This window comes from Protopterus annectens, chromosome 3.part1 (assembly GCF_019279795.1).
Source record: "Protopterus annectens isolate FY-2018-M chromosome 3.part1, PAN1.0, whole genome shotgun sequence".
In the NCBI taxonomy this organism is placed as follows: domain Eukaryota; kingdom Metazoa; phylum Chordata; order Ceratodontiformes; family Protopteridae; genus Protopterus; species Protopterus annectens.
Genome location: NC_056732.1, coordinates 975286022 through 975301383, shown reverse-complemented (window position 1 = coordinate 975301383; position 15362 = coordinate 975286022). Strand labels below are relative to the sequence as shown.

The 15362-nt window shown below is 35.4% G+C and overlaps 1 protein-coding gene across 1 annotated transcript in view; it reads right to left on the bottom strand.

Moving 5' to 3' along the window:
• LOC122797733 (MFS-type transporter SLC18B1-like) overlaps window positions 1-12325 on the bottom strand; it is a 235195-nt gene extending 222870 nt beyond the window's left edge. The window contains exon 1 of the mRNA XM_044066259.1: window positions 12234-12325. The gene's annotated coding sequence lies outside the window, so the exon portion shown is untranslated. The remainder of the gene's footprint in view (window positions 1-12233) is intronic.
• Between the last annotated feature and the right edge of the window lie 3037 nt (window positions 12326-15362).

Here is a 15362-nt window from a genome sequence, read left to right as displayed (position 1 = left end):
TAAAAAAAAAAAAAATTAAAAAATAAAAAATTAAATATTTAAAATATATTTAAATATTAATAATATTATTAATATAAGAATGCTTAATAAGAATGCTTAATAATATGATTATGTAATGATTATGTTGTGAGGTGATTAGACTTTGAAAAGTGATGCTTTTTGCTATTTTGAATTGTTCATAATTGTTTTATATATATTATATATATATTATATTATATATATATATATATATATATATATATATATATTTTCATGTAGATTGTCTTTTCTCTGTTCTATATATATATAGACATATATATATATATATATATATATATATATATATATATATATATATATATATATACATTTAAGAAATACTAGGTTTTTAAAATATTAAAATAAATCAATTATTAAGTTTAATTGATGTCTGAATTATATAAAATGTGGAATGGCATTAGCCCTGTATCTTTGTTCGAGGAAGGTGGGGATCTCCCCACCGAAAAGCCGACAATAAAGGGTCCGTGCTCTGCCTTTACTCTAGTAATTCGTTATTCCATTTTAGTGTTGGTTTTAGATTATACAGTAGTGTTAAGAAGAACAGAGTTATGGTTGTAGAGAGACAGACGAGGAGAGAGGATCGAATGACAAAATATATTTTTGTTTATTGTGTTTGATGTTAAAACTGTTTAAAAAGCATGTGATGACGTTGAAGAAAAGAAAAAGAATGTAAATAATGTGAAATATATGATGTGTAAATATTGAATTATGATGTGATATAACTAATGTTCTACACTCTTTTCAGTAAGCTCAATGGTATCTTTTATACCCACCTGAGCTACCACCAACTCAGGTAGTGAGACCTCATTTCAACTTCTCATCCAAATGATGCGTTGTCCCTCCCAGAGGTTAGTTCTTATACAACTACCATATTTCTTTCTAAATAAGACCTAACCAGGGAGTAAGGCCAAGCATGGTTTTTCCAGGGTGTTCATGATATAAGCCCTACACCAAAAATAAGCCCCCGTTCCGATTCTTACTGTAACTTAATCATCACTCACACTTGATGGTTGAGATCTTTGGCCCATAAACCCATGCAGGTGTACTTTGATCGGTCAAAGTACAGACAATGCATGGGAAGTGCATGCTCATGGTAATGAGCAGCTGTGGTAGTGTCTTCCCTTCATAACCAGCACCATTTTGTGTTGCCACTCTGGTCACGTAAGTCTTCAATTAATCCCCCCCCCAGACAAGATGAGTGCAAAAAGAAAGAGCTATTCCATCGAGTACAAGAAAGGAATTGTGGACGACTCCTGTGGAAAGAACCTGACGGCTTTCTGTAAAGAGAAGAAGTTAGATCTCCGAATTGTCCGAAAATGGTGAGCAGCATACGTTAACCTCAGTCAACAGGCTGACGAGGGAAATGCTAAGAAGTGTAAGTGTGGATCAGGTCAGCAACCATTATATCTTGAGCTTGAAGACATCATCTGGGAGTGTATTTCTAACAGGAGAGCAAAGGCTTTGGTTGTGTGCAGGGCTGATATTCAAGCCTTTGCCCTTGCAATAGTACCACAGTTAGAGATTTCCACAGAATAATTCAAAGCATCACAACATTGGCTGGATGGCTTCCTTCAGCGATATGAACTGTCTCTAAAAAGATCAACAACACTGTTCAAGCTGAAAGGTACTGAAGTTATTAAACGTGCACTTGTGTTCAAGTCCTTTGTTGATGGCATTGAGTTTTCTAAATACCAACTCTCAAACATGATTGCTATAGATGAAACTGCAGTGTTTATGGGCCAAGGATCTCAAACAACAATTGATCAGAGGCGTGCCTCGTCAATCTACATTCCCTCCACTGGTTATGAGAGTGTACGTGTTACCTGTATTTTGGCAATTTGTCTAGATGGAAAGAAAACGTCACCTCTAATCATTAGTAAGGGCAAGAAAGATAAGACTGAATATGTTTCAGGCATTTACATTCTTGAAACCAAAAAAGCCTGGTGCACACAAGCAGTTATAAGGAAGTGGGTCGATGTAATGCTGCCGCTTGTTTTGCGAGGAGGCAAAAGAGGTCTGCTAGTCTGGGATTCAGCCAGCACTCACTGTGCTAAAGAAACAAAGAAATTCCTAGCATGGAGGAGAATAGATCAAGTAATGATTCCCACAGGAATGAATGCCTATCTCCAGACTCTTGATATTGCAATAAACAAGCCATTCAAGGACCATTTGTGCATGGAACTCAATGACTACATTGAAAACAGAATACAGAGAAATCAGTATGGAAACTTTGTGAAGCCTAGCCTCCAAGAGGTCGTGACTTGGGTGAAAAATTCATGGGATAAAATCACTGACAGCTGTGTTACCAATGCACAAGAGCAGGCTACTTGGACAACCAGTGCTATTTAAGGAGAGCTCAACTGCTAGGCATGACAGACTGGGGTCAATGGTGCTACAGGAAATGGAGATGCAAGAAATTCAGGCCAAAATTCAGGGGTTGGACACTTATGACAATGTCCCAGAAGAAGATGACATGACTGTATTTGAATAACTGTGAAAGCCAAGGTGCAGATATTCTGGACTTGAAATGTTTGTTGCACTGTTTATGTGGAATTCACACAGAATTTTTAACCCGTTATTAGAACTGTTCTCCAGTAATAGAAAAGTACAAAATAAATGTCAATTGGTGTACATGAATAAATGTCAATTTTTGTACATGAAGAAATGTCGATTTGTGTTCATTAATTAATGTCAATTTTTGTACATGAATAAATGAATAAAGGTAGATTGTTGTACGGTGCAGGTAAATAAGGCATCCCCTAATAGTAAGGCCTAATGCACATTTCGCTGGGATAAAGAATATAAGACCCGGTATTATTTTCTGGGAAATATGGTATAAGGGATAATCACCCTGTTTTTAACACTTGTTCCATTGCTAAAATACTTGAAAAGCTAATTTACAAATATTGGAATAGATACAAAGGCGTGACATACTCACTGACAAAGACTACAGTTTTCAATACAACTATAGCATTCTAACAGCACTATATACATCAAATAAACTATTAAATTTTAGTAAAGAGAAAAGCAAAGATTTTTGGGGTTGACCTTAGATGTGCTCTTGAAACAGATGACAAACTCATTACTTCAACAATTGACTAAAGTAAGCTTTTCACAGGAGGTAGTTGTGTAATGATTCTAAAACTACTTCAACATAAGGACTTTTGTAGTATATCGTAACAATTCATACTCAGAAACCAGGATTAGAAAATAGGACCACAAGGCTCAGTGCTAGGGCCATTGGTTTTCCCTTTTTATTGACAGTCTTCCTAATTATCTCTCAAATATCCACTCTTTATGAAGGCAATGCTGTATTTACAATGGAAACATGGGTGGGAGGTTGGCATAATGGTTAAGGTGTTTACCTTAAAGACACAAGGTACAGGGTTTGATTCTCACATGGGGAAATTGGTTAATCTTACAATGGCCCATAAGGGAAGTTAGCCTAGTACTAACCTATGAACTATGAACTAACATAAATCTTGCAGTATATTTAAATAAACCATACCAAAATGATTTTGCACAGAATTGCAAATGGTTCACCACAAACAATCTTACCACTGATACTAAAAAGTAATCTGCTGTGATGTTAGAAACACAAAAGAAACTCAGTAAAGCTCAGCTATTAAACATTATTTGTTTTGAGACATGAATGCCAAGAAATTTACATTTAGAGCAAAGCTCAAGAGGTGACTCTCTAGGTGTCCATCTTAAAAACACATAATAAGGGCTATGTTCAGTGAGACCTAATTATTATTCTTTTCAATAGCTGCAGCTTTATCTGCAACATGTACTACCAGTTACATAAAAAAGAAAAAAGTGTAGGAGCATAAAGTCTTTGAAAGCCAGTAAAACAATGTATTTTTCCCTGTCATGGTATCCATTTTTGTGGAAGAGTAACCCTATAACAGTTTTAAGTGGTTAATTTCCAAGCCTTTAAACTATCTAAGAGGGAAGGCACAGAAAACAATCATGGAAATCCTAGTCTCTGTACTCAAAACATGAGTAATTAAAACAGTGGAAGATCAGATTAAAAGAAGAAGAATTGTAAAAGGGAAAATATACAATGACTGTACATAGAAGAAGGGAAAGTGTGATAAAAACAGAAATCAAAGGTATAAGTGTCAGTCTCCACAGTGTGACTGAAACTGACTGCTGTCTGCCAACTAGTTGGATATGCTACCACTAATGGATACTGCAGTATGGAAACAGAACTACATCTGCAGGGGATTAGTGCCCCTATATGCATATCTATAGGATCTAATGTGTACTTCATTGGTACAACATGGGAAACATCCAACTCATACCTCCTGCTATTATGTTGTCTATTTATCACTACCCAGTAAATAAAAACATGAGCTCTTCATTTTGTGAGATGAATTAGTTAAACGTTTACCATCAGTATGCTCAACATCTAAAACTAGGGCCATGTTGTGCACTCCAGAATGGTCGACCATTTCAGTGAGCCACTAGTGGCATGTATGTGTGCATTGAATATCAGTGTAGTGCCACTGGGCATCACGTATATGCACCAGTGCTGCTAGGCTGTTTCTAGTTCTCCTAGTCCTAAGACATGTATGCCATGTTCCTTCCCAGTCCAGATGAAGACACGTATCTTTTTTGTATATGTGGAATGTTTAGCTTTGCATACTAATAATCTATTTACAGAAAGCTACACATCATGTGGTACACCTTTCTTTTAGAGTGTACAGACCGATTAAAAAACTCATGGAGGCTGTCCTCACATCCTCAATGTTTGTGCTGCTTTCCCAATGCACAGACATTGCATGGTGTCACAGCAGAGAAATAAATCTGTAGAAGTGTAATGAATATATATATATATATATATATATATATATATATATATATAATTTCAAAAGTTTATGTTACTGGAAGCTTTGTTTCAAGAAATTTGAAAGATTTTTCACTGTTTTACATAATAATATTTCATGATTGATGGATACCATTTGGCATTCAAACCAAATTTTAAAAGCCAGTAGTGTCAGAAATATTTAATTAAGCTCCCACCATACAGGCCCTAGTTTAATTTCTACATTATCAGCTAAAAAAATAAGACAATCCCACAAACATGCTTCCAAGAACCTATTGAACCTCATCTGTGCCAAAAGTATTTATCATGACAAGACCATCCAGATCTTTATGGAGTTAAATAAGTCCTAAGAATGTTTTTTTTTTCTTTTGCTGGATAACCTTATTCCTATATGATTTTAATAAAACATATTTCTACCACAGAAAAAAAGTAATTCCTATAACTCCATAGGACTAGGTATACCTTGATTCCATTTACCTTTTATAGTTTGAAAGGCTTGTAATTCAGATGGTTGAACTTATGAATAAGCTAAAGTTGTATTCTTTCCATAGATTTCTGATATTGGAACAAAAGAACTTGAGAAACATTTTTCTTCTTCTCCTTTCCATAACCTCAAATAACATAGCATCATTTGTAAACTCTTCCTTCTACACAGAAGTCTTTGAAAAGGCTGGATCCTCTGAAAAATAACTCTTTAACATTTTATCTGTTATGTTGAGTCCATTTAACCATAGTAAGTAAACATGAATATAACGGATTTCAAAATCAGGTAAATCTATTTTAGGAATTTATGTATTATACTTATTAGCAAGTTTCCACAGAATAATAAAACATAGATCTTTAAATATCCGAGCTTGCAGGATTTCCACCATGTAGAAAATCCTACTTGTCAGACAAATTAAAAACAGAGAACTTTGAATCTATCAAATTGTTTCATATAAAATAATCCAGATTCTTAAAAAAGCAGTTTATTGACTTTAACATTGTTATCAAATTTTATATTGTATATTAAATTTATATTACATGGACAGCACAATGGTGTGTGCGGCTCAGTGGTGCAGTGGTTTGCGTTGCCACCTCACAGCAAGAGGTTCTGTGGTTTGATTCTTGGCTGGGGTGCCTTCTGTGTGTAGTCTGCATGACCTCCCTGAATTTATATGGGTTTCCTCTGGGTGCTCCAGTTTCCTCCCACATTACAAAGACATGCATCTAGAGCACTTCTCCTCAGGCCTCGGCTGAAAATTGTCTTATTCCAAGTCAGAATTTCCTGGTAAACAAATGTTAAATAACATTTGACCTTATAAAAAACTTATAAGGGACCTTAGAATGTCCTTTTCACTAAAAGTACCTAAACCATATAATCTAATGGTTCCCTATTATATGATCGAAGACGCATTCGAAAGAATGCGTCTTGATTGAACTTGAAAGCACGAAACGGCAAAATACCAAAATGGCATATAAGCAAATTCTTTCCCTGGGAAAAAAATCGCTTGGCCACCTTTGTTAATTTGCCGTTTTTGTCACTGTAGTGCAATCTCATAGGTTCATAGGTTCATAGATTAGTACTAAGCTAACTGCCCTTGAGAGCCATTTTATTTTAGCAATTATCCTTATTTAGACTAGAACCTCAAACCCTGCGCCTTGTGTTTGTAAGGCAAACACCTTAACCATTAGGCCACCCTCCCAACCCCTAGAGTTAGTGTATTTAAGTAGGGGGGCTGTGGGGGGCACAGCCCCCCACTTTACGTAATGTTTTAAAGTTTTGTTTTCTTTTTCTTTTTTGGAACAGCATTTTTTTTCCCTAGGAAAAAAAATCACTGTTCTAAGTGTTCTGGATTGTAAGCTTTCGCTTACATGGGGTCGATAAATCAGTGTTCGCTTTTCTAAGCATTCGCTGATTTAATATAGACCCAATCTAATTTTACTATACCAAAATGGATCTGCTAGAAGTAGCATGTTTGAATATACAAGAATCAATGAGGATAGATTTTAATCTTATAAAAATGTAGTTTTCCTGTGAATGATAATTGTAAATTGAACCAGGAATTTGATAAATGCTGCATGTTGTTATCTGTTTCTGTTAATTGATGTGCTAAAATGTGATAGGTTTGTGAAGAAAAAGTCCATCCTAAAAATGTAAGGCTATTCACTATATTAATATTTTTAGAAAATGCAGATTCTTTCTGTATCAATGCAACTTTAGTTTTCTATTTATTAAATGTGAAACCAGTAATCAAGTATATTTATCTTAATTTTGTAAAAAGATGCTGTAATGAATAATAAAGTGATTTAACAATTAACATTAAGTCATTTACATATGTTAAGTATCTTAGATGAGGAATCTTATATTTTTAAAGGAACTATGGTCTTATCAGAAATTGTAATATTAATAATTGGATTAAAAGCTAAAAGAAATACTGCTCAGGAATTGGGTATCCCTGACTTATTCTATAGATTTGGAAAGTTATTGTAGAATCTGAATTGTTAACTGTTAGTATTTAGACATAAAAAAACAGCATTGAGATTGTTGTTGGTCTTTTTGGCTTTTCCCAGTTAGGGGTCGCCACAGCGGAACTCCAGTTCGCTAATGATTGGCAGTAGATTTTTTATGGTGCCGAGTTGCCAGCCCGATGCCCAACCTTCAGCGAAGGCACACCTATTCACAAATGTTTTTCGGAGGCCACTCGACCGCGGGGAGGACATGCAGACTCCACACAGAAGGCACTCCAGCATGAATCGAACAGGAGAACCTCTTGCTGTGAGGCAACAACGCTACCGCTGTACCACCGCGGCTTATAATTGATGGTTCATAGGTTCATAGGTAGGTACTAAGCTATTGGCCCTAGGGCCTATATAAGCCTAGCCAAACATATTTAAGTATATAAAATAAGTAACTTCTGTTAATGGAATCAAATGCTTTTTGAGCATAAAAACTAAGCTACCTGTGAATTTAAAGTATTTGTATTATTTAGTAAAATGCAAAAAAGAAGCTTGTATTAATTGCATTGGTAGTGACACTGAGCTACCAGGTATAAAACCAAACTGATACATGACACTATCCCAAAAATATCTAATATAGATTGATTCAAATGCTTTGCTATTAGTTTATACACAGCATTCTATAAAGCAATAGATCCATAATTTTCTAAAGCTGTTTAATCATTTCCAGTTTTTTTATTAATATAATTATAGCCAAAGGAAAAGGGTCAACCATATCAGGAGATTTAATCAAACGTTCTACTGCTTTAATGATATAAGGAGTTAATAAATTGATGAAATCTTTAAAAATAATTGACTGGTAATTAATGATATCCTGAGTTCATTCTTTCTGCCAAATAGAAGATAATTTTTTAATGGTATCTAATGTAGGACCATTATAAATTAAATCTGAAATATTATTTATATTTTGTTGAACATATTTGATCATAACTTGTTGCTTTTTGTGGGAGTTTTACATATATCCATAATATGTTTCAAATTCATTAATTATCATAAAAAGCAGAGTGTGCTGCATTCTTGGATGCCACTGTGGAAGATGTTATAAAGGCAATAAGCTCTTACCTTTCTTTATACCAGCTTTATTCCAACAAGCATACATAACAGACAGAAAATAGCATTAACACAAAAATAATTCAGAATTCAAGCACATCACAGACAGAAAGACACACACACACACACACACACACACACACACACACACACACACACACACACACACACACACACGTACTCATTTCTGTCTGGAAAAATATCAACCACAAAAAGGGCATCACTGTAAACATCTGGCTAGAAAATGAACTATTCGGCATGGGCAGTGCTCAGGTGCAGTTTGTCCTAACACGTTTTAGTCAAGAAAAAAAATCACCATCTTCTATAACTGGAAAGTGGCCATAAAATCATAATTGCTTTGCTTTCACAGCCTAGTAGAAAAAAAGATAAAATCTAGCCTTTCATGGTTAACAAAATGAATTATCAGCAGTTATACCACACAGTAATGTGATGTGTTATGAGCAACATATATTATGTGCCACAGAGAAAGACAGCACTATATACTAACTTACATCATGACAATCATGACTACAGTGATGGTACTACTTAAATATTTTATACTGTACTGATAATAAGCTGTTGTACTACTAACAAATGAGTTGCTCATGTAGGGTTTAATTCATGATGTTCTTTTTATCAAAAGTTTTCATCACTGATTTGGTGTCTTAACGTAAAAATGAGGGTAGCATACCATGGTATCAATGCTGCTGTGCCCACTGTTATGCCCACTGATGAGTATGAAAAGCATAATTTTCAAATTCTTCTTTCTCCAAGGTGCACTGATCATTGATTTAATTACATTCTGTTATATAATATACATATTACATACAGAGATAAAACTATCCTATATGAAGACGTGGAGGTTCTGTCCTCCCATTTGAATACAGGTTCATAGGTGTGTACTAGACTAATGACCCTGGAGCCTATATAAGCCTAGCCCAAGAAGATTCCCTGGCATCATGCCAGGGAATCTGAAATTTGAAATTAAATTTAAATTCACTCTTCATTTTGAGTAGATTTTTGTTATTGCTGATGTTTGTGACCATGGCATAAAACCGCAACCAAATGTGACACTTGCAGGAGTGATATTCACTACCACTGCTGGTCTGTTTGGCATACACATACACACGCGCACGTACACACACACACACACACACACACACACACACACACACACACACACACACACACACACACACACACAAGAAGTTAAGTACCTCAAAGAAGTCTGCAGTATTCAAGTGATTATATCTTTCAGGCAAAAGATATCTGTGGGAAAATGAGGGCACAGTTTGAAAGACAGAAATGGTGGTTGAGCTTTGATAAAGATGTAGTAAGGTCAGGAGAGTGATAACTTTTTACTACTGCAAAGGACAAATGTAAGACATTTTTTTTGCAATTGTGTGAATAAAATGCTAAGGTATTATTCATACAATGATACATATCCAATAAGTATAACTGTAGGAAGATCAGGAAATAAAAGTAGTATTTATCTGTCATCCGAATCTGTGTGAAACATGTCATACCACAGTATATAACAAGTTTTCTGACTGACTGTATATTTTTATGTCTTTTAATTGAAGGATATTGAATTTTCTAAAAAAAAAAACAATAAAACAACAACTGTGGCTCAAAGGTTGTTTTAAGACTTTAAATGTATCTGAAATGCCTGCAGTATTAAAATCTATGACATACATCTAATATGAAAAACATTAATCAGTCTTCTTTAATGCAAGACTAATTACATTTTGAAACTCTATCTTCTTTATTATTTAAGGTCAGCTGGATCCTTATATGCTTTCAAGTAATTTTTGTGGACCATTTAATTGGGGATTTAACACTCAGTCTTCAACTATCAGGACACAAGCTCCTAAACACCCAGGCTGTGCTTGTAATTGGGTCCATGGAATTAGTGGACTACCCTAGTAGACAAACTTAAATAAATAAAAATAAAAAGTTGCCATATGAGGTTTACTGCTAGCTTATACATACATTATAACAATTAAAACAATAACCGCAGATGCCCCCAAACTCCAGGTATGAAGTTTCTTAAAAAATATAAGCGCTTTCATCCACATGAAAACCATGGACTTCTTCAGATTAAAACTGCTCTCACTTCACAAACTTTTAAATATTCTAGTCGACACTGTCATCTAGTGTGTAAAATGCTACATTAAATATAAAAACTTGGAAATGTTATAATGCATCTAAAAAATAACTAAATCGACAAAACACTTAAAACCTTTATATATATATATAATACATAAATTACTGCCACTGATGCCAGGTGGATTTGTTGCATTCAATAATAACTGCCAGTGCAGATCACATCTCTCTACACGGGATCCTCAATCACCTCCCCTCTCAAAGTGCGGTACTTTCTCCAATATAAAAAACAAAAACTTTTTAAAATTTCCACACAAATTGTAATGTTTATACAAGGCATTATTCTTTATGTCTTTCCTTCTATTGCATAATTATGCTGATAAATTCTCAACTTTCATGTATTTATGGTCTTCCCTATGTAGAAAACTGGGCAGGTACAACAGTGGGCTAAATAAAGAACCCCCAATGTGTTGCAATTCAATTTCTCATTGGGGTATATAGATCTTGGATAATTTCCCACTGTGATACACATTGGCTGCAAGCCCAACATTTATTCATTCCATTAGCAGCCATGTTGTTCCCCCAGTTCCTGTTAGATATACTCTCAAATCTATTCTTTAAATTCATTCCATTCTTATAAACTATAGTGGGATTCTGACCCAATTTTTCTTCTAACCCCTGTGTTTTAATATACCTAACCCAATTAAGTGTTAATATATTCTTGATGTCCCTACTTGCACTACTGAAACTACACACATATGTTCTACAGTTGTTGTTGTTGTTTGTCTTTCGGCTTTTCCCGGTTAGGGGTCGCCACAGCGGAACTCCAGTCCGCTAATGATTGGCAGTAGATTTTCACGAACACCGAGGTGCCAGCTCAACGTTCAACCTTCATCGAAGGCACGCCCATTTACGCATGTCTTTCAAACACCCACCCAACCACGGGGAGGACATGCAGACTCCACACAGAAGCCACTCCCCACACTCCAGCCGAGAATCGAACGGGAGAACCTCTTGCTGTGAGGCAACAACAAGGTTGTATATACCCATTGGGTCTACTTGAATCAAGAATCCTTTCACAGCAATTACTCCCCAAAATCCCCAGTCAGTATTTTAATATGGGTTTGTAACTACCTCTTTCCTTCACCACCTCATCCATCAAACCTTCAACAAAATGTAAAGGATAATTTCTGTCCCTAAACATTCTGATACTGTCCTCAGACACCAGGTGAGATAGTCTAATGAACTGTGTTTTTACAGCATTTTTCTTCTGCCACATAGATGATGATTGTTAAAATGTAACAGACTGTTCGAGTACATCTCTTTTCTCAAAACTGTAGATACAAACTATCCCTGCTTTTCATCTTTAGAAATGCTTGTGTCCAAAAAGTCAACTGATTCTTCATTGTACTGACCTTTAAAGGTAAAAACGTAGCAGTTTGATTTAAATATTGTACAAATTCGTCAATAATAAGGGAACTACCAGACCATAAATTAAATGTACCATCTAAAAAATGGAAATAAGTCTTAATATAACCTCTGCAAATGGAAGAAAATACAATATCATTAGTGAGTTATTTTTAACAGACAGTAGAGTCAGAAAAGAACTACAACTTTGTCTTGGTCGTAATTTATATAAAAATACCTTGTTTATAGATAGTAGTGAAAATACCTTGTTTATAGATAGTAGTGATGTTTTCATACTTACAAATGTGCCAAGTAGAGGTGCAGCTGACAGAGTAACCAGGGAGTAACATCCAAATACCAAGCCCACAACTGTTTGGGAGGCTCCCTTTCGCATTGCCTAAAAGGGACAAAAGGATAAGATACATTGTGTAATACCTACACTGTCACACTGTAATCTGCATTTTTTTCTTTTCACAGTCCGTATAGTCAGCAAAGAACTAAACTTGTCTTTAGTATTAACTTATTAAAAAAAACAAATTGGTTGCAAACAGTAGTAGTTTTTTTTACACTTAACAAGTAGGTAAAAACAAAGAATTAACAAAAGGTAAATGTTCACAGAACTTTTCCAGTCTTCTCCATCTGTACATACTATAAAACGTACATGCACTCCTTCATAACACTCTTCTGCTGGATATCAAGCATATGTTGTTGCTGAATATTTACTCATACTGGTATGAACTAAAGCAGTATGGGAGGAGTGAGGGAGAGAGAAATATGAAGGGGCATACTCCATGCAAGCCATGCTGTAAATCATCATTCTGGACTAATCATGTTCCCCATTTCAAGTCCTGTATGAGTTTATTTCTTTTTTTTTTTTTTTTTTCCGTTCTTGCTAGATAACTGTATACATTGTTTTTTTGCCGCTACTGCTTGATAAAGCAATCTGCACCCTGTTAAATAAATTTGTACTTTGTGATGATTGACAAAACAGTCATACATTTTTAAAACACTATAATAGGGCTACCCATCCAGCAGTGTGAGCATTGGCTCTAGATGATCATCACCGTTGAAGTGACACCCCAACCCCATGTGTAAAAATTGGAAATAAAAGTGTTATGGATGGACGTATGCATGGATATTTTTACTAACAATGTTCATTTACAATAATATGTGTCTATTTCTTGACAAATGCTTGTTTTAATAGAAAGCTTGCTACCTAAGTGAGAAACCATGTGCTGTAAAATCATTTTCCACAGCAACATGCTTTCAGACATACAAGTGATTCATTTCAAGTCATTTGGTACTTGGAATATGATGACAAGTTTGTACTGCGTTATTATTACTTTTTATTAATTTTATTTGCATTTTAAATGGGATAGTGGACTGATCCAAAAAGAACTATTAACTTCAGGTTGGTCCAGGTGAAAGAAAGAATACCAACAAATTAGAAAACAGCACTTCTGTTTGCAAACATAATGTACATCGCCTTACATATTGGATTACAAAGCAGAAATGGTAATCATAAATCACAGTAATGACATATGACAACAAATGACAGACAAAAAATGCAGTGAATCTGCTAAGTACAATGCATGACGTCTTAAGACTTGGCGGTAAAAAGTTTAGTTTTAATGGTAATTTTTGTATTTGGGAGTGTTTTGAAGAGTCAGTTGAAACTATAGTAATACTGCAGATTCTTAGACGCATAATACTGAATTGAGTCACAAGTTACCATGCAGGCAAGATCACGTGAAAGTATAGTTGTGTAAGTAAACTGACCATAACAGTAGATGTTCACATGATCACAACCAGCCAGCTTCTAAAGCTTAAGGGCAATTTACATGCGCCTAAACCACTGATAGCTCAAGAAGAGCTGTAGAACATCAGTGGTCTGAATGCAAAGCCATTCAGATCTTTCACAGCAACTGTAAGGGGAGGCTAGTATCCTGAAAGAGGACGATATTATGTGAAACAAGTTAAATATCCACATTCTCAAAACAAAAAACAAAAAAAAAAACCACAGCAAAAACAAGGGGGATGGAACGGGGACAGCAGATACTGTGGCAGTGATGATTTGAGCATCTACTGCTGTGGTAACTTTACTTACATAACTGCACTCTAGTCATTATTTGATTACTACTGCAGAAGCCTTAGCTGTATGGATGGAATACTATAGTTTATATAGACTGAGAGGAGAAAGGTTGAGGGCCCAGGAACCCCTGGATAATGGAGCCTGGTCTAGATCTGTAAAACCAAGTTACAACTTTATTGTTGCAAACTACAATACAAGTAATCCCAATAAAGGTAAGCGCTTTCGGCGAGTTCAAATAACCCGCCTTCATCAGACAATAAGTAAACACAGGCAAAAACGTTTTATACTTGACTGACAAGGCAGTAGCCCAATGATTGAAAGGCACTTGAATTAATTACGTGAGGTAACTCATTAAAAGCTCTTAAGGGAATAGAATAACCAACAACTGTTAAAAAGCCATTACAGGCAATGCTTCACATTGCTATATTACGTTAAATGGAATGGTATCACACTTTCATAGACCAAAACAATATACTACAAATGCAAGAAAATATTCTATCAAATGATGCAGCAACGGAATACATAAAAGCCCCTAAATTACTATACAAAATAATGAGACACTCTGAAGGGTCCTGATATTTACCATACTTCTATTTTGTATAGTAACTTATTGTGTGCAGTCGGCATTTTTAGCAGTTTCTTGGTTTCTTCAACTTGTTGGTCGTATTTGTTTGTTTATGGCTGACGCCACTAGAGACACTGGTTCACCACTCATTTTTTCACAATGTGACTCGGGCAATAACAATCCGGATTCTTCACAAACGAATCTTACTCAATTAATTGAAGTACTGCTTCACCGAGTGGACGTGTTGACGCAGAAGGTGGACGCTTTCTCCAATCCCGTAGTGACAACGAGTATCTTGCCAAATTATATTAATCCAACTACAACGGATTCCGGCGAAGTTTCCATTCCTAATGGCCAGCGTTCACCTCGGTTGTCAGCTAGCCGTGTTCCTTCTCCTGATGCATGTGGTCGTAATGCAGCAATCACAGGTACTCAGCAGCATCTTTTAGCCCCTAACAACTCTTTTTTAAGGGTCCCAGCTGAACTTACAGCTTCAACTAGAACGAACGCGATAAGCACTCGTTGTGTGGATGGGATCCCGCTTATTAAAAACTTTTTAGACAATGACAGCTTCTTTTCAAACAGTAATAATATGCAGGATAATAATCCTGACTTGCCGGTGGGGGATAATCAAAATTTGGATAGCAAAATAGACAATTTTGATGTGAAACTTTTTAAATATAAAAAACTACAGCTGGAAATAGCATACTTACAGGAGTGCATCAGAAATAAAGTCATTCCTAAAGGCTTACGCCAATGGCGGTTTCCAGCTG